General features: G+C 43.7%; 1 protein-coding gene across 1 annotated transcript in view; it reads right to left on the bottom strand.

Annotated features, from left to right (window-relative positions):
* The window catches only part of LOC146855113 (serine hydrolase BPHL-like), a 158,956-nt gene extending 141,624 nt beyond the window's left edge, over window positions 1–17,332 (bottom strand). The window contains exon 1 of the mRNA XM_085652616.1: window positions 16,835–17,332. The gene's annotated coding sequence lies outside the window, so the exon portion shown is untranslated. The remainder of the gene's footprint in view (window positions 1–16,834) is intronic.
* Window positions 17,333–17,932: the final 600 nt, after the last annotated feature.

The following is a 17,932-nucleotide window of genomic DNA, read 5'->3' as shown; positions in this document are numbered from 1 at the left end:
ACCACTTCGTGTGTCTTTGGTGCCTGTAGTGTGACCATGACTCGAAGTAGTGCTCTGTCTGCAGGGCCGTGGCTCCGAAAGGTTTGAGGGAGAGGTACCTAAACCTGCTGGCGGCCCAGCGCTCGGCACTGCTTCGGTCACCCCGGAGGTCTTGTTCACGATCCCGGTCGAGAGGAAGGTCTGAGCACCACACCGGGAACCCCAAGTCTTCGTCCTCCCACTTGAAGTCTTCAAGTCGGTCAGGTAAGAAGCACAAGAAACATAAGAAGTCAAAGCATGCTTTGGCTTCTCTCCGCCCTTCGGGTGGCACGATGGAGGAGCCTCAGGGTTCTAGGTCTTGTTCCTCAGAACCTGCGCCTGGGTTGGCTCTGAACTTTCCAGCTTTTCTGGGAGCCGGGCTCAAGGAGTTTTATGATGCCATGTGCCTCATATTTGAGTGGCCTGACTAAAACCAGGGCGCCTTCAGGCCCCTTAGGTTCACAGTGAGCTCCATCGGGTTCCGAGCCAGCAGCTACGGCACTGATGCCCCCCATGGATCTGGTGATGGATCCTGACCGATGCCGGTCGTTCCTTTGAGACCTTCCCCAGTGCCGGACCCAATGCGAGACTCCAAGAGCCACAGCCCGCCGGCGGCGGCAGCCCCATTTCTATCCCGATGATCTGAAGTCAGATCAGTGCCTACCGGTGCTGATACCGGCACCAATAGAACCATTGGGTTCTAGGTCGTTTCCTCAGCCTTATTCTGAAAGGCTAGGAATGGAGGATTGGGAGGGGTCGCTGGACTCTTTATAAGACCAGCCTTACCAAGACATGGACTGGTGTGAGAAATTGGGTGAGGCCAGCAGACTTGATAGCTCTCCAGATTTTGGCCTCTTTCTCCCCCTAAAATGCCTATGGAGGAGACTGCATCATACTCTATGGTGGTGTGGAGGACAGCTGAGGTCCTGGACTTGTGATCTCTTCTGTGGCAGTCAAGTCCTGCAACCTGGTGTCTCCTCATTGGAAAGAGCGCTGCCTTTCAACAAGCCCAGCACAGTGGCTCCTGTGAATAGGAGAATTGCTGCACCAGGAGACCCATCTTTCCTCACCAACCACCCTACCCTGAGAGCCTGGTAGTCCAAGCCTCTACCTCCCAATGTGCGTTGCCTTACGCACCCCCTGATAGGGACTCCAAGAGGCTGGATAGTTGGGGTAAGAAAATCTTTTCTTCCGTCAGCCCTAAATTGTGGTCGGTTACACCACATACTTATTGGCCCGTTATTCTAACACTTTATAGGAAACGGTTGCACAAGTGATGCCACAGGTCCCAGAGGAGGCCTGGGCATCCTCTTCCAAGCGATGTTAGACAGGAGAGATACAGCAAAGTTTGCCATCCATTGTGGGCACGACATGACTGACTCACTCGGCAGAATGATTTCAAAGGCAGTGGCTGTTAAATGCCACATCTGGATTAGGACTTCTGGCTTTTCGGGGGGTGTCCAGGCACCTCTCATGGACATGCTTCGGAGACAAGGCAGGCATGGTGCTGGGGCACTTTTAGAACTCCCAGGCTACGGCCAAGCTCTTGCGCCGCACAGTGGCCACTCGTCCCCAGTCTGCCTTTCGCCCCTTTCGTGGCTACGGAAGGGGTTTTCAGCCGTGCAAGCCATATCCCAGCCACAAGAATGCGTAAGTTCAGCAACCTCTAGGAGACCATAGGTGAAGCTTGTTCCAGCCCCTTAGGTTGGGCAGCCAGAGGTCGCATCAGTCCACCACCCACCCCCTCCAACCTCAGCCTCCAAACCTTCATAGTCCCTTCAAGATCATGGGCGGCCAGTTGGTGGCAGGATCAGCCATTATCTCTACCATTGGCAGGACATGGTGTCAGACAGGTAGGTTCTTCAGATAGTCTGAAGTGGCTAATCCCTCCCCTTCGAGACTACCTCTCCCTCCAGGCCTCCAACTTATGACCGGCTGACAGAGGATCACCTGACTTTGCTTCAGGAGGAAGCCATGACTCTCTTGACCAAGGGAGCCATAGAGAGGGTTCTGGCACCTGAAGTGGTCTGTGGTTGCTATTCCTGCTACTTTCTGGTCCCGAAGAAGGAAAAGGGCCGGCACCCTATCAAATATCTGCGAGCCTTCAACTACTTCCTCAAAAGGAAAAATTCAAGATGCTCACTTTCACTCACGTCTTGTCTTTCCTGGACCCGGGAGATTGGATGGTAGCGTTGAAATTGCAGCACAGTGATTTCACATTCCCATCCTGCCTGCCCATCAACACTACCTGTGGTTTATGGTAGGGCACAAGCATTTTCTGTTTAATGCGCTGCATTTTGGCCTTACCAGCACCTCTCGGGTGTTCACTAAGGGGATGGTAGTGGTTGCAGTTCATCTGCACAAAACAGGTGTGCCAGTCTTCCTCTATCTCAACAATAGGCTGCTGAAGGTGAGTTCTTCCCAGGCTGTCGTCTCCTACCTCCAGACTACAGGGGTGTGGAATATATTGTCACTTTTGTGCCATGTAATGCGCCAACAGATTATGGCAGCAATCTCATTATAAAATAGCTCTGATATAACCTCACTGATTAAGCCAGGGCTCATTTTATAGTAGGATTTGAATACCAGCAATTCCATTATGTTGCCACGATTCTGCAGATCTACATACTGGGGCTGAAGGCAGTGGTAAGCAATAGTTCCTGGGTTGGAATGCCATTATGAGTCTGCACAAACCTACTAACTTGCTTGTTTTAAGGGTATACTGAGAAAGGTGGAAAATGTATTCCAGACAATGACAGACGTAAAACTTCTTCCAGGGTTGGGAAAAAAGTGGTTGGAGAGAAAGTGAACTTGCAAACACTCATATTTTTGTATGAGCAAATCTGCATTTGTATATTTGCTCATGCTAAGATGCAGTTCACAAATATTTTCTAGGAGTACGATTTCTTGGCCTACTTCTGTAAATTCTTGTGAATTCATGAAAGCCATATATCTGCCCTTAATGCAAGGACATATACCATGGGTGCACTTTTGAGACTTTCTTTAATAATTGGGTCCCTAATTAGGTCTGGTTTTAACCATGGCCTTTTGTGTCTATTCAAATTCTGTCCCTCTCTCTTTCGGTCTATCAGCTGGCTTCCCTGTGAGTGATGACATTGTGTTCTTTCACATATCGGCACAAAAAGTAGTTTTGTTCAGTGCCGGGAACTACTGTGGCAATGTGTGCTTTTTGAGACCAAAATTTATTTTGCTTTTGCCATTGTTTGTTATAATGGTGAGGGTCCAGCATCTCCCACACCAATAAGGCTATACAAAAACCATGCCAAAACAAGTCACACACTGACAAAACCAAAAGGCTGACCAACAATTTGAGGACCTATGCATTTGCCAATGATGGTTTATTTTAATGTTTCCTATACCCTTATTGAAACTGGTTACACTTATTATCCATTATGAATATTATTGAGAAATACTAGCATACATCAACACATTTTACTAAATGATGCTGCAAAGAAATGGTACCTAAACATTTACAGTACTTTAGCTAAATGCTTTTTCCTACCTGCATTATTTTGTGAACATTTTATTTTGAGAGCAAAGAATAATAATCTTGTTTTCAAGCTTCTTCAAATATTTGGATCTTAACAGAGAGCATTTTGGGAGCATTATACATAGCCTCATATTGCTAAACTTTGAAAAAGTGTGTACACATTTTTATGCTGGAGCCACTGTCAGTAGTGCAGGCGGAGCTAACAACATTTACTTAGAGCGCTCACCCTAATAATAAAGACTTTGTATTAATGAGCCATAAAAACAAGTCTGAACAGCATTAACACATGGATACAAATATTACCTTAAATGCAGACGCAATGCCCTTTCCTGATCCATAACGTGGTACTGTAAACTGGCAACCAAAGGGTTTGAGCTGTAGGGGGTTGGGCCTACTTGTCCCAAGGACAAAATACACATGAAAAAATGTTGCCCTAAACCCCAAACAATATGTCCTGGGTGCCGGTCCACATCCCTGAGACTACAAACCTTCTGCATTTACTGGGGTTCTCCAACACACCTGACTCCCTCTCAGATGCTCCTTTCCACTGGAGCTGTTCTGGATACAGTGCATTTGTGGGCCTATCCTCCCCAACAGTGAGTCCCCAGGTATTCAGGCTATGATTCATTGTTTTAGCCTTTATCCTGGATTTTCGGTGAGAATGACTCTGAGACTTCTGGGCCTCATGGCACATGCCAGATGGCATATTCAGGCTCTGCAGTGAGAATTGAGGTTCCAGTGGGCGCAGCTTCTGGGCAATCTCTCCAACATGGTCCAGATCTTGTAGAGAACTGCGCAGGACCTGCAGTAGTGGCTAATGGACCACGATTGGGTAAGAGGGAGCCTTACCTGCAGTGGTGGCTAACAGAAAATGATGGGGTCAGAGGCAGACCCCTCCCCCTTCCCTAAGCAGACATCACATTAGTGACAGATGCGCCACTTGAGGGATGTGGTAGCCATCTGGGAGAGGTAGAGATTGGAGTACTCTGGTCTCTGGCGGAATCTGAACTCCACATCAACTTGCTGGAGCTCTGAGCATTTCGCTTGGCATTGAAAGCCTTTCTTCCTTCAATCAAGGGAAATCTGGTTCAAGTGTTCACGGATAACACCACTGCCATGTGGTACTGCAACAAACAGGGTGAGGAGGGGTTGTGCACCACCTTGTCTAGGTGTAGAATGCAAGGAAAACAAAACAGCACCTTATTTAATCAGCCCTGCCAAGTACCACGCATCAGGGGTAGGCTAACGTATTTTAGTGCTGGTGGCCGCATCACAGCACTAAAATGCATTATTCATGCATATTTAAGCTCCTGGGACCGACAAGTGTGCACTTAGACACTACAGCATTCTTATATACAGTGCAATTTATTTTGAATGGCTCTCTGCTGCTTGCTGCACTGCACAATGTCATCATAAGCCAGGCCTGGAGGAGGGGAGTGAACATTGCTGGGCTACAAACTGTTAAAAAAAACAGCTTTGGCAACATGATTTGCCGTTAGTAATTAAACTGATTGGCCTGGACTCTCTGACCCACGTGGATTCGGCGTTGTAGCATGTCGAGATAACAGTATTAAACATAGCTGCCACAGTTTCAGATTGCTGTTGTGTGACATTTTCATAATTTCTGAGTAATTATGAGTGACATTGAATGGCTATGAGTGACACTTTCAGCAAAATCAAACAATGAAGACATAGGAAACACATATCAGAAATTACACCCATTTGAGCAATGAGAATATAGCTGCCCAAGTTTTCAAATTGCTTATGTATGACATTACTTTTTCAGTAAGATAGTCATAAAAAATAACTTTTTAATATTATTTTAATGTGTTTCAGCTAATATGTTAATTTTTGGTGTTAGTAGTGTAGATATAACAGTTATTAAAGTTGTGAAATATAGTCTGTGATTTTAATTGATTTGTATTTTGTAATAAATATTAGTAATTTATAGTGTATCCGTTTTTTTATTTAATGTTAATTTTTGTTTTTTGTTTTTAATTAATTATTATTTGTACACATTTTTTAAATGTTATATTTTGAATTTAAAATAGAAATTTAAATTTAGGTTTTCTTATTAGTAAAATATTTTAGCAGCAGGTTGTTGGTTTTGTAGGGCTAGAGGTTGGAAAGTTAAGTAAGTAAGAAATTAAAAAAGAATTGTCAGGAAACAGGGAGGGAAGATACATAAAATGAAATGTATTCTACGTTAATGCTACATTTTGTTTTGTTTAAATATTATTTGATTATTACTTATGTTAATCAATTTACTAATTATTGTGTAATTGTGCTGTTATTTGTTTTACTATGTGTATGACACTTTCTTTTTAATGCATGTGTTTTATAAAGTGAATAGTTAGGAAAGAAAATAAATATATCATATGTTTTATATTAATTGTTATTTATATGTTATTTTATAATTTGTATTTACTTATGTAAAGTTTGTAGTTATTTAGTTTTTATTTAGTGGTGTTTATGAAATTTTGTTTGTGTAATGATATTTATTGCTTACATTTTATTTTGTTATTTTTGTAGTTAGGTAAATTTATATTATTCTATGTAATTTTATTTTTTCCTTTCCCTTTTTAATTTATATATCTATAATTATTTTTTTCTTAAGATACATATATATTTATTTCTGTGTACTGCAGTTTGATAATGTTTTATATTAAGAGGCTGATTCCGATTTCGGCCGGAAGGGCTCCGAACGATGGTCGGTGCCCTTCCGTCCGAATCGGGAACATGTTGGCAGGATTCCTTTCCGACCGAGCCATTCCGATGGGCTTGGTCGGAAAGGAATCCGACTCGGATTTCCGGATGGCTGACGACAGACTCAGAGAGCCCGTCCGCCGTCCGGAAATCCTCAGTACTCCCCGGCCGCCTCTTTACGACTGAGGGAGTATGATGGCAGTTTTCCATTGCCTTTTCGTGCCGTTCTTTCCGGCACGAAAAGGCAGTCGGAAACAGTCTTTGGGGACCCTCAGTAGGGCCCCCATGGGAGCGAGGCTGCCGATGAACTGCACCCCTGGTTTTCACAAGGCAATCATGCATTTCGCTCGGTTACGGCTCCTGACCGATATCGGACAGACCTGAGTCCGTCTGACATGTGACTGACTACTCTCCAGCAAAAGAAATCAGCCTTAGTGATGTTGAATGTATTAGCGTTATTCACTGCTACCTGAAACACCACTCACTTGTGAATACTAAGCATGATTCTACAGGATAGACAGCTGGGTGTGTGCTAAGAGTCTGCTTCTGCAGACTGTGTATTTTCAGTTACAAGAGACATATGCATGGATGCATCCATAACAGCATAAACATTGTAGTAATGTATGTAAAAGTACATGTGTGGCAAGGATGAATTGGAGTTTTGTATATGTAGGACCAACTTCACCCATTCCATGTTTAGTAGCAAAATCTGCTATATCTATTTCAAATGTGTTATCATTTGCCTCCCATTTGTGTGATACTGATTTATACTGAATGGAAACCATCACAGTACCCAAAAAAAGCTGACCCTTTCATACAAATGGCATTCTTACAGAACCAGGCCAACAGAAATAAAATCTCTGACAACATTCAAAACCTCCCCTTTCCTACCAATGCAATTATAAAAGAACCAGAGTGACAGGAAATACATCTCTGACAACAATTCTTGTGTGCTCACAGACTCATGGTGTGATTCTTGTCAGAAAACGAAATTTGCTTGTCAATTTGAAAGCACACTTACTACTGTTTTTTTCTGCAAGTGATAAGTACTCTAACAGTCTGATACATTTTCATTACAGTTTTCAGAAAACAGCACATGTACAAACAGCTTTTTGAGACCATGAACATGTGTGACCTTGGTGACTGACTACACCCCAGCAAAAGAAATCAGCCTTAGTGATGTTGAATGTATTAGCGTTACTCACTGCTACCTGAAACACCACTCACTTGTGAATACTAAGCATGATTCTACAGGATAAACTGCTGGGTGTGTGCTAAGAGTCTGCTTATGCAGACTGTGTATTTTCAGTTACAAGTAGGCCTGGGCGGTAAATTCCGTTCCGCTCGCGGAATTTGCGTAATTTGCGTAATTTCGCGTTCCGTGGAGAACGCGAAATTGCTCAAAAGTCTGCTTTCCGCGATTTCGCGAAATTTTTTGCTTGTTCGCGTTCTCAAAATGCGTGTTCGCGAGATATTTCTCCCCGAGCACGCAAACAGCAATTGTGAACAGGAAAAAACCATCGCGAACAAGCAATTCCGCGTGTTCGCGGAATTTCTGCGTGTTCGCGGAGATTTTTTACCGTTTCGCGGAGATTTGCGTAACGCAATTCCGCAAATTCCGCCCACCCCTAGTTACAAGAGACATATGCATGGATACATCCAAAAAGAACCAGAGTGACACGAAATACATCTCTGACAACAATTCCTGTGTGCTCACAGACTCATTGTGTGATTCTAGGCAGAAAACGAAATTTGCTTGCCAATTTCAAAGCACACTTACTACTGTTTTTTTCTGCAAGTGATAAGTACTCTAACAGTCTGATATATTTTCATTACAGTTTTCAGAAACAGAAAAGAGCACATGTGCAAACAGCTTTTTGAGACCATGAACATGTGTGACCTTGGTGACTGACTACACCCCAGCAAAAGAAATCAGCCTTAGTGATGTTGAATGTATTTGCGTTACTCACTGCTACCTGAAACACCACTCACTTGTGAATACTAAGCATGATTCTACAGGATAAACAGCTGGGTGTGTGCTAAGAGTCTGCTTATGCAGACTGTGTATTTTCAGTTGTAAGAGACATATGCATGCATGCATCCATAACAGCTTAAACATTGTAGTAATGTATGTAAAAGTACATATGTGGCAAGGTTTAATTGCAGTTTTGTATATGTATGACCAAGCTCAGCAATTGCATGATTAGAAGCAAAATCTGCTATATCAATTTCAAATGTGTTAGCATTTGCCTCCCATTTGTGTGTTACTGATTTATGCTGAATGGAAACCATCATATTTACAAAAAGAAAGCTGCCCCTTTCCTACAAATGCCATTCTTACAGAACCGGACCATCACTATTAAAATCTCTAACAACAATTCCTGTGTGCACACAGACTCATGGGTTGATTCTAGGCACAAAACAGTATTACTCAGTGATACCAGTACACCTTAACTTATGGTAAAAACACACTCCATAATATTTAACTAGTTCAAGACAGTTAAATATCTCCCAAACCACAAAATGTAAAACATAACTTTTAAAGAAGAATCACAATTCTAATATTTATATCAAAAATCACCACATACATCCTCTCTCAAACTCATATCTCACCTTTAAAATTACTTAGTTGAGAAAGAAATGTGGCACTCAAACAGCAGACTATCAGAGTCAGAATATCAGAGCTCTATACCTCTCTCCTCTCTCCAGAACCAGTAAATGGCAATGTTTCCCTCTCTTTTTTCACACATATACATGTTAATTACAAATCTCAGTGCTTCCCACATTTTTTCAAATGAAATCACACATTTCTATTGGTTGAAAACTTCAACCCTTTTCCAAATGTACCCTTCCCCCAACTTGACTTCTGCCTGCTACCATAGCAACAGCTCATGGAACACTGCTGTGAGCAGAGAGGTCAGAAGTTCAGCACACAATGTTTAAAATCCAAAGAGCAAGAGTGCTTCACCTGTCAAACCTAACAGCAAATCCAAATTAATCTTCTGTGGGAACACAATTTTCTGAACCAATACAAAACATGCTTCTAAAAATGTACACATACAGCCTAGTTTTTACTGTAAAATGATTTGAATCAGCCAATGAGTTCTTTTTATTTAAAAAAATATGTATGCCTCCATTTTACAATTGTCTTTCATTTCATATTGCCATTCTACTGAAAGACACCTCCTGAGTGCATCCAGATCTCCTTGCAAGATGTTCACAGTGTGGATTGTAGGTCACAGCTATGTCTTCTGGAGTGAAAAGTATGCAGAAAAAAGAGGTATGGTGAGAGACCTTGCTTTGCCAAATGTAGACATTAAATGGATTGGTCAGAGAGGGTTAAAGTGGCACCAATTATTGCCTTAGGTGAAAACCTTTCAACATCTCCCACAGCCTAACCTTATTATTGTGCACTGTGGTGGAAATGACCTAGGCACTTTAACTGGGGTAGGTCTGGAAATGCTTATTAAGGACACCTTCGTGCAATTGATGTCGCTTTTTCCTCAATCTGCCTTTGTATATTCTAACATATGCCAAAGGCAAAAGTGGAACTGGTCCAACCAATTTTGTCTGCAGATTGACAAAGCAAGAAAGCACGTCAAGAAATCTATTTCTGCTTTCCTCAGAGACTATGGTATGGGTTCTATATACCACAACAACTTGCGTTACAACATGCAAGGCATTTATAGAGGAGACGGTGTACATTTCACTGATGAAGGCAACAGAGTCTTCCTCTTGAACTTTAGACTCTGCATTGGTACTTACTTGTAAGTACCACAAAAAAACACTTCATAAACACAACGGCTCTTTTTAGAGCCCCCTAATATCTAAACACTTAAATTTGTTTTTTACTTCTATTTTTTTTATTTATTTTTTTCTGCCGTATGCGTACGGTAAGCTTACCGTACGCGCACCCCGCAATTTTTTAAAAAAATTTTTAAATGTATTTTTCATACTTTTGTGACCTTCTTGGACCCCCTGACAAATGCTTGGGGGTCTGCAACTCTCTTCGTTGCCCCCTTTTCACGTTCTCCACCTTTGTTTATCAGTGTAAGACACACAAAATGGCGGCCGACACTTCCTGATTTCGACCGATTCGAATGTTTACAGTCATGTAACCACCAATCAGAATTAAGCTCGCGCACGGCACCGTGCGCGTACGGTAAGCTTACCGTACGCGCTCGGAGCGCGCTTATAGATATATATATTGATTTAAATGCTATTTTCTCAGCAAATACTGAACACATTTACACCAGACCTACAAAAGGCACATCCCTGACCTGAGGACTACCAAATTTCAAGTAATTCTGTTCAGCCGTTCGGGCTGTAGCTTGGACTAAAAGTCCTATGGAAAAATGCATGGAGAAACCACGTTTTGGGACCCCCCCCTTTTTCTCAGCCCCCGCTTGACGAATCCCCCCAAGAATTTCAGGATCGGAGCGGAGCGGAGCGCCCCACCTATTTTGAAAATTTCGCCAGGATTCGTCAATCAGAGCCAAAGTTATTCAAAATAGAATGTTGCGGATTTCCTATGGAAACACGGTCCTAACTATAACTATCTACAGGCGACTGCCAGTAGGTGATATATATATACATATATATATATATATATATATATATATATATATATATATATAAATATTCCGATTTCTTTGCTCCTTCCGTCTCCCCTCGGCCCAGGAAGGCAGGTCGTCCGATGGCAGCGGAGCACGCCGCCTTTCGAATTTCTCAACAAAATAATTGCCACGACCACAATAGGGCTAATCCTTCACCAGATCATTTAATTTTGGTAACACGTTTCGCCTGTCACAACAGGCTTGCTCACACATTGTACAGTGGGTAAAGTTTACATAGAAAGTCCTTGGTATCTTTAGTGTACGATGGAAGAGTTACCACATAATCTCGTAAAAAATGATCTACATATTTAGATATGTGTTCTGAAACACACACTATTGGTCTCCCTGGTGGTACAGTAGCATTTTTATGAATTTTAGGCAATAGGTAGAAACTAGGTAATATTGGATAATATTTTTTAAGGTAGCAGAATTCTTCCCATTGTAGAAGGCCTTGATCTTTCCATGATGACAGCATCGCCCAAATTTCTACTATACTATTGTTATATTCCTCCATATTGCTCTCCACATAGAATTTAGTGTCATTCAATTGATTGAGTGCTTCTTTGACATATAGACTGCGATCCCACAGAACAATATTCCCTCCTTTGTCCGCAGGACGAATTATAAGATTATCATCTTCTGCTAGTGATTTTACAAAATCCCATTGTTTCTTAGTGAAATTCTTTTTGGGTTGTTTATATGAGAATTTACTTGTTTGCATGCGGAATGACTAATTCACAGGGCCTGACGTGGACTAGTTTAAATATGTATAAACTATAACTATAATATTGTGAACTATATAGCATGAGAATAACACTCTTAGCATGAGGGGTTACAGCGCACTAAGCTGAGTAAATGATCTGTACCATATATATGACTAGCTCAAAATGGCCGCTGTAGTAACAGACTCTTTGAGGACAATTACAGTCCACTTTCTGTTTCTCTCCTGTTGGAATTCCCTGATTGTATATATGTAAACTTTACCCACTGTACAATATGTGAGCAAGCCTGTTGTGACAGGCGAAACGCGTTACCAAAATTAAATGATCTGGTGACGTAAATTCAGTGTAATTCACTGGCTCATGGAAGCAGGTGGCGTTGATAGTCTAAGCGGTGTCTAGACCTGTTGTACGCAGCTGCTACGTGGATTACAATGGCTGCAAGAGCATTTATGGTATTAATACTCCGGCACGCGCTGTCTTTACATGGTGAGGGTGTACATGGGATATACACCCCGGTTTCATTTCCTTCTACACACTGGGGGGCGTGAGGGTTTCATGTTGTTTATAGACTTGGTGTGAGCTACTTGTAGCTAGTGGAGAGGGGTCTATATGCTGTTTCGACCCTGGCGTGAACCTGTGAATGCGGAGTTGCTTCCCTCTATCAGTGCGCATTCTTTGGTCCAAACAATTCTGCTGTCCCGTGTAAAAGGCAGCTCTTTACGGTTCAGTGGTTAAGCCATTGAGCACAGGGGGGTCCTGCAGACACTGCTTGCAGTCTGGTAAGAAGGTGTGAAAAAAACAATAAAGCCTTGTTTACAAGTGAATGGTCTTTTTAATGACCTGGGAAGTACTCAGGTGCTGCTGGCAGCTCAAAAACTCTGTGTGTGTGTGTGTACCTGGGGAGCTGTCTCAGCCCGGGCTGACACTGACACACAGGTCGAGTGGGGGGAGGGTGGCAGTGCCCTCACATAACAACTGAGCGCATGTGTGAGTTGTCAATTGTCGCAGGGGTCTGAAAACCTCACTAGCTGCTGGTCCTTCCATTAGGATTTGGCACCTCCAGAGCAGGCCAGTCAATAGAAATGCAATAGACATGCTGTGGTGGTTGGACGAGGCTCGAGGATTGTATCAACTGAGAAGGCTGGTGTCAGGATACTCTTAGCATGAAGATGCAAGCGAAGAGGTGAGAACTACCAAGCCCTTCAGGAGAGATTATTTGCCCTGCACCAGTACCTTTGTCCACTGCAGTGAAGGTAGCTGGCTGCTTCACTAGTACTTTGAGGGTGAATGGATGGACATTGCTCAGTGCTGCACAGCTCTTTCGATAGATTGTACATAGCGACTTCCTTAATACGGTGTCAGTGATGGACAGATATCTTAGTACATTGCTGAGTGCTGGGCAGCTCGTTCACTACATTCAGTGCTGAGCAGTGTCCTCAGTACCTTGTCAGAGCTGGGCAGTGTTGTCAGAACCTTATCAAAGCTGGTCAGCTCTTCAAGTACATTGCTCAGAGCTGGTCAGCGTTCTCAGTACCCTATGTAAGTACTGGGGAGTTCTGTAGGGACTCTGGGTGTAGGTGGATACCCTTACCACTAAAGCTCTGCGCGATCCTTCGTCGTTCTCTTGATGTGAGATTTTCCCAACACAGAATTAGTAGCTATTTCTTCCTCTCTTACAACAACTACATTCACAGAGGTGCGTGGGTCCCGCTCTGCAGCAGCAGCGACCTGCTGGTTCCGAGTGAGACGCGTTGGCGGGTCTGTGTCTGGGTTCTGGTGCTTTAATGGCAGTAGTGAGACAGAGCAGGTGGGGTGCACCGACAGCTGAATGGGGTACGAGTGCTGGACTAGCAGAGGCACTGAAGGCTAGGAAGCAGGAGCACTGGCAAGGTTTTACTTGGCCCCAGAACTGGGGCTTCAGGGGTGGGGAATGCCAGCAATCCAGTTTGTTTGCAGAGACCTATGTCGTGCATAAAATGGAATAGCAATGGCTGTTGCAGCGCGGGTAAGGGGCGTTGCAGCCCGGGGTAAGGGTCGCATTATATAGGCCCAGGGTTTTTTGTTAGAAGCCCCCGGGTTACCAAACACCAAAGGCTCTATAGTTATGCTTCCACCCCGCCCTTCTCTCTCCACCCTACACTTCCTGCTCTTTTTTTTAAACCAATGTTTTATGTGTTTTCTAGTACAATACAGCCTATATTGTACTAGAAAACAAATAAAATTGTCAAATGGAAAAATACTAGCTGTAGCGTCGTCTTTTGCTTGTGGCAAAAATAAATGTGGATAAATACAGACGGAAATGGCAAAAAAATAAATACCAAAAAACTGCTAGCCCTAATTATAAGTATAGGTCGCAATATTGTGGTGAACGATATTTTCGACACAATATTTCTGTCAATTACATTGTTTACCAAGATATTGTGTCATTTAGGAAATCACATCCATTTAGGGTAAGAAACAATGTGTTCTCATTTTGTCTTGCTTTCATGATTCAAAGTAGTTGAATAACAAATTCATTGCACAACATTTTTGCAGTCAATGTGCCACTCACATAAGGAACCGGGAAGCTTCACCACTAGGTAATATCGCTATTTTTACTGCCAAAGTACGTTTTTGTTTGGGTGTCACACACAACATCCACTTATATCACAAACCAACCATGTAGACATTGATCCCACTCCTGTTGTTTTTCGTCTTTAGGTTTATGATCTCCTCTATTGTTGGGCCCTGTTGTGCATATCTCTCATAAGTGATATTTCCTTTTTTGCACCTTGTCCCTAATTTTTGTCCTTGTCTCTTCTCCATGGGGTAGGCAAGACCCCTATTGATGGACTTCTACCTTGCAGAGATTGAACACCAGTCCCCGTCTTGGGAAGACCCCACCATTTTCTAGGGGGCAAAACGCGTCAAGACAACCCTTGAAGGAAACGAGGACTGCAAAGGCTATTTTACCAGCTTTGGCCACCCAACACCCTATTGTACTTTTCGAAAGTGACCATAACTAATGTCCATGAGCTTGTTAGCCTTCACTATATGACTTTGAGAGTGGGACATTGTGATTATCCAAACAAATAAAGTTTCATGTTATTTACTGAATATTGGACTGGTGTCTCAAATTGACTTTGGATATAACAAATGACCTTTTAATATAGAAATTGTAGAAATTATCAACGATTTCATTGAACTAGATCTTACATCCCCTGTCTTTTGATGTGTGCATGTTCGTATATCTTGTTTCACGATTATCTCACGTTTTATCACTGAGCACACTGGTGAAGGTTTGTCGTTTTTTAAACACTTTGGGGCCTATTAGAATGTCGGGCGGATCATCAACGCTCGCATGGTGGTGGCGATCTGCCTGACATTCTCCTCAGCCCGCCACCCATTTTCCCCCGCCATATTAGTATGGCGGGGGGGACCTCGGTGGACGGAAAGACCGCCCGCTGGTTTTCTACCGGGCAGAAAAGGGGCCTGATATGGTGGCGGTGTCTGCTAGACACCACCATCCTGAGTTGGGGGCCCGTTCCGGGCCCCCAGGATGATGGGGGGGGCACATGGGAGGGGTACCTATGGTACCCCCCCTGCATTTGCATGGGCGACGTGGCAGGCACCGCATGGTGCCTGCCATGTTGTGCATGCAAATGCACACATGCTTTTTTTGTTTTGCCGCGGGGGCTGCTGACAGCACCGCCCGCCTCAATACAAAAAATGCGGGATACGCCCGCCAGTGTGGCGGGCGCATCCCATTTGTCCATGTGGGACCGCCGCACCCTTTTGCCGGGGGGTCCACCCGCCATCATAATAGACCCCTTTATGTGAAGAAGGTATAAAATCGTTCTTGTCAAGTCTTGTTTTTACACAATACAAGCTTATTTTGCAGCTTGTCTCTGTATGTGTCCAGAATTAATTGAGTACATACGTTGAAACTCTGCTTTGAATTATTGTGTGAATCTTATTCCCTTGTTACAATGGAATCATAACAGTGTTCAGGTACTTGTGATTTAAGTAGCCAGCTTGGATGCATTTCTTCACACTGATTCTTTCACAAGAGGTCAAGCCTCCCCAGCCTTATATAGGCCCAACCCCTTTTACAATGTATCTACATTTAATGAATAAACTGTACTATGCCCTACAGGAAGTGAACTTAAATTGTAAACTGTTGTAAAATACGCCCGCTTCTGGAACATAAAACAATACATTTTATAAATGTTACAGTGCAAACAGGCCATTGAGCTAAATGAATTTTGTACAAATAATATGAAGCTTGAAGGTAAGCCCTGCAGTACACGGACAGGGAGGGGAAGATGAGTTTGTATCAAACGCGGGAAACAACCCACAATAAAAAGTGCAAACTGAAAAGACAAGCAGGCCTGAAGTCTCACTTTGTCCTGGCTAACAGTTCCCACAATACAAACATTGAATATGCAACTCTTTTGTATTAATTAGTGTGCAAAATTATTTATTATTGAATCCGCTTCCACACCTCTGGAGATTCTACATCGTTCATACAAAAAACCCTGCTCCCACACATTGGTTGAGCCCATCCAAGCTCCAATATGTGCTTGGGTTGTTGGAAAGCCCGATGATAAAGCTTGCTTGTGGGTGAGAGATCTTTTTCTCAGGGAAAATTTCTCTTCGATCTTCATAAGTAGAGTTATCCTTTAACTGCCCATTTTTCCATTACTCCAGTATGTTAAGACACCATGTACCTGCTGCAAGATTCTGCAAGATAGCTTCAATCCATACCATTTAAGAACCAAGGGGGTTACTTACAAGCCCCTTATGCTACTGGTACGTCACTTTATATGATGCTCCGCTGACACATATCTACGAGGCCATGCAAAGCCATTTGAGTGGCTTTCCATGGCCTCGTAGATATGGTGTAAAGTAATGCACGGCAAGTCACTGCATTGTCTTACACTGGATCAGGTGGACATTCCTTGGGTGTTGCAGTGGGTTTTCCCACGCAGAACCCATGGGATTTGACATATTCCCAGATTTACAAGGATTTAAAAACCTGGGAATGTCAGAACTGTATGCCTCCAGAAATATCTTCATTTCTCCTCGTTTTTAGGTCTCGCCTAGACAGCGCTTGCGCTGTCTCTCCGAGACATGCAGTATACACTTTAGTGTGGAAGCTTCGTGGAAGCTCCGCCCACTCTCAATGCTGCCTTCCAATTGGTTTACAACTTGTTAGTCCCGCCTCATGACGATTATGTCGTCATTTGTATCCTTCCAAGGCTACTGCCCCCTTTACTCACCGCACTTTCTTCTGGCGCAGGGCCTAACCACAACCACACGCACACGATGACGTGGTCTCTTCCTGGCCGGCTTTACCGAAGGCAGCATCACGTGATCCGCGTTCACCAGCACCCGCAGCAGCTGAAACGGCCAGATGACGTGGTCTCTTCCTGCCTCATTAAACACTCCCCCCAGCACTATTTTCTTCCATTTCTTGTCCCCTCCCCGCCGCCCCCCCACCCAGGCAGTCCGTAACTTCTCGGAACCCCCTAGCTGTAATGGGAGACAGGTGCCCAGGAGCAGCAGCAGAAACACTGGCGGCTGCCACTCGACGTGCAATGAGGAAAGCAAAACCGGGCGGGCCTCCCGGATGCAACAGGAGCAGCCTGCCTGGGGCCAAGAAGAATCGATCGGGGCAGCTCGCGTTGGGAGACTGGCTGCCTTTCCGACATACACAGAGGTGCCTACAAGCTCTTGCAGGCAGGAGGGCTTGCCGACTGAACACCAAGCTCTTTGATGACGAAAACGAAACGCAGGCTAGCCGGAAGGAGTTATTATTAAAATCATGTACTACAGTTTAGCCGCCAACAGTGGCCTAGATAATTGCAGCTGATGCGAATCCATCTTTCCGTGCGCCTGCATTGTAACGATAACGCACATATCTCTCAATGACTGAGAAATGTTTCACTGTCGACCCGTTAGCTCAGTTGGTTAGAGCTTCCTGCTTATAGCATCAAGGTCACGGGTTCGATCCCTTATTGACCAAAATTACTCATCATGAAGATATAAAGTCATTAAGTTTATTCTTTTATTTAAGTGGGCTTTGATGTTTTTACCAGGAGGGGTGCTGAAATTGCCATTTATTTGCCAACGTCCTTCCGTCATTAAGTTTATTCTTTTATTTAAGTGGGCTTTGATGTTTTTACCAGGAGGGGTGCTGAAATTGCCATTTATTTGCCAACGTCCTTCCGTGATAACTTCCGCCCCCATGTCTTGTCCCCCCCCCCCCCCCCCACGCAGTCCGTAACTTCTCGGAACCCCCTAGCTGTAATGGGAGACAGGTGCCCAGGAGCAGCAGCAGAAACACTGGCGGCTGCCACTCGACGTGCAATGAGGAA

Source organism: Triturus cristatus, chromosome 4_1 (genome assembly GCF_964204655.1).
Source record: "Triturus cristatus chromosome 4_1, aTriCri1.1, whole genome shotgun sequence".
NCBI classification, from domain to species: Eukaryota; Metazoa; Chordata; class Amphibia; order Caudata; family Salamandridae; genus Triturus; species Triturus cristatus.
The sequence above is the reverse complement of the archived record's forward strand: the minus strand, read 5'-3'. Positions and strand labels throughout refer to the sequence as shown.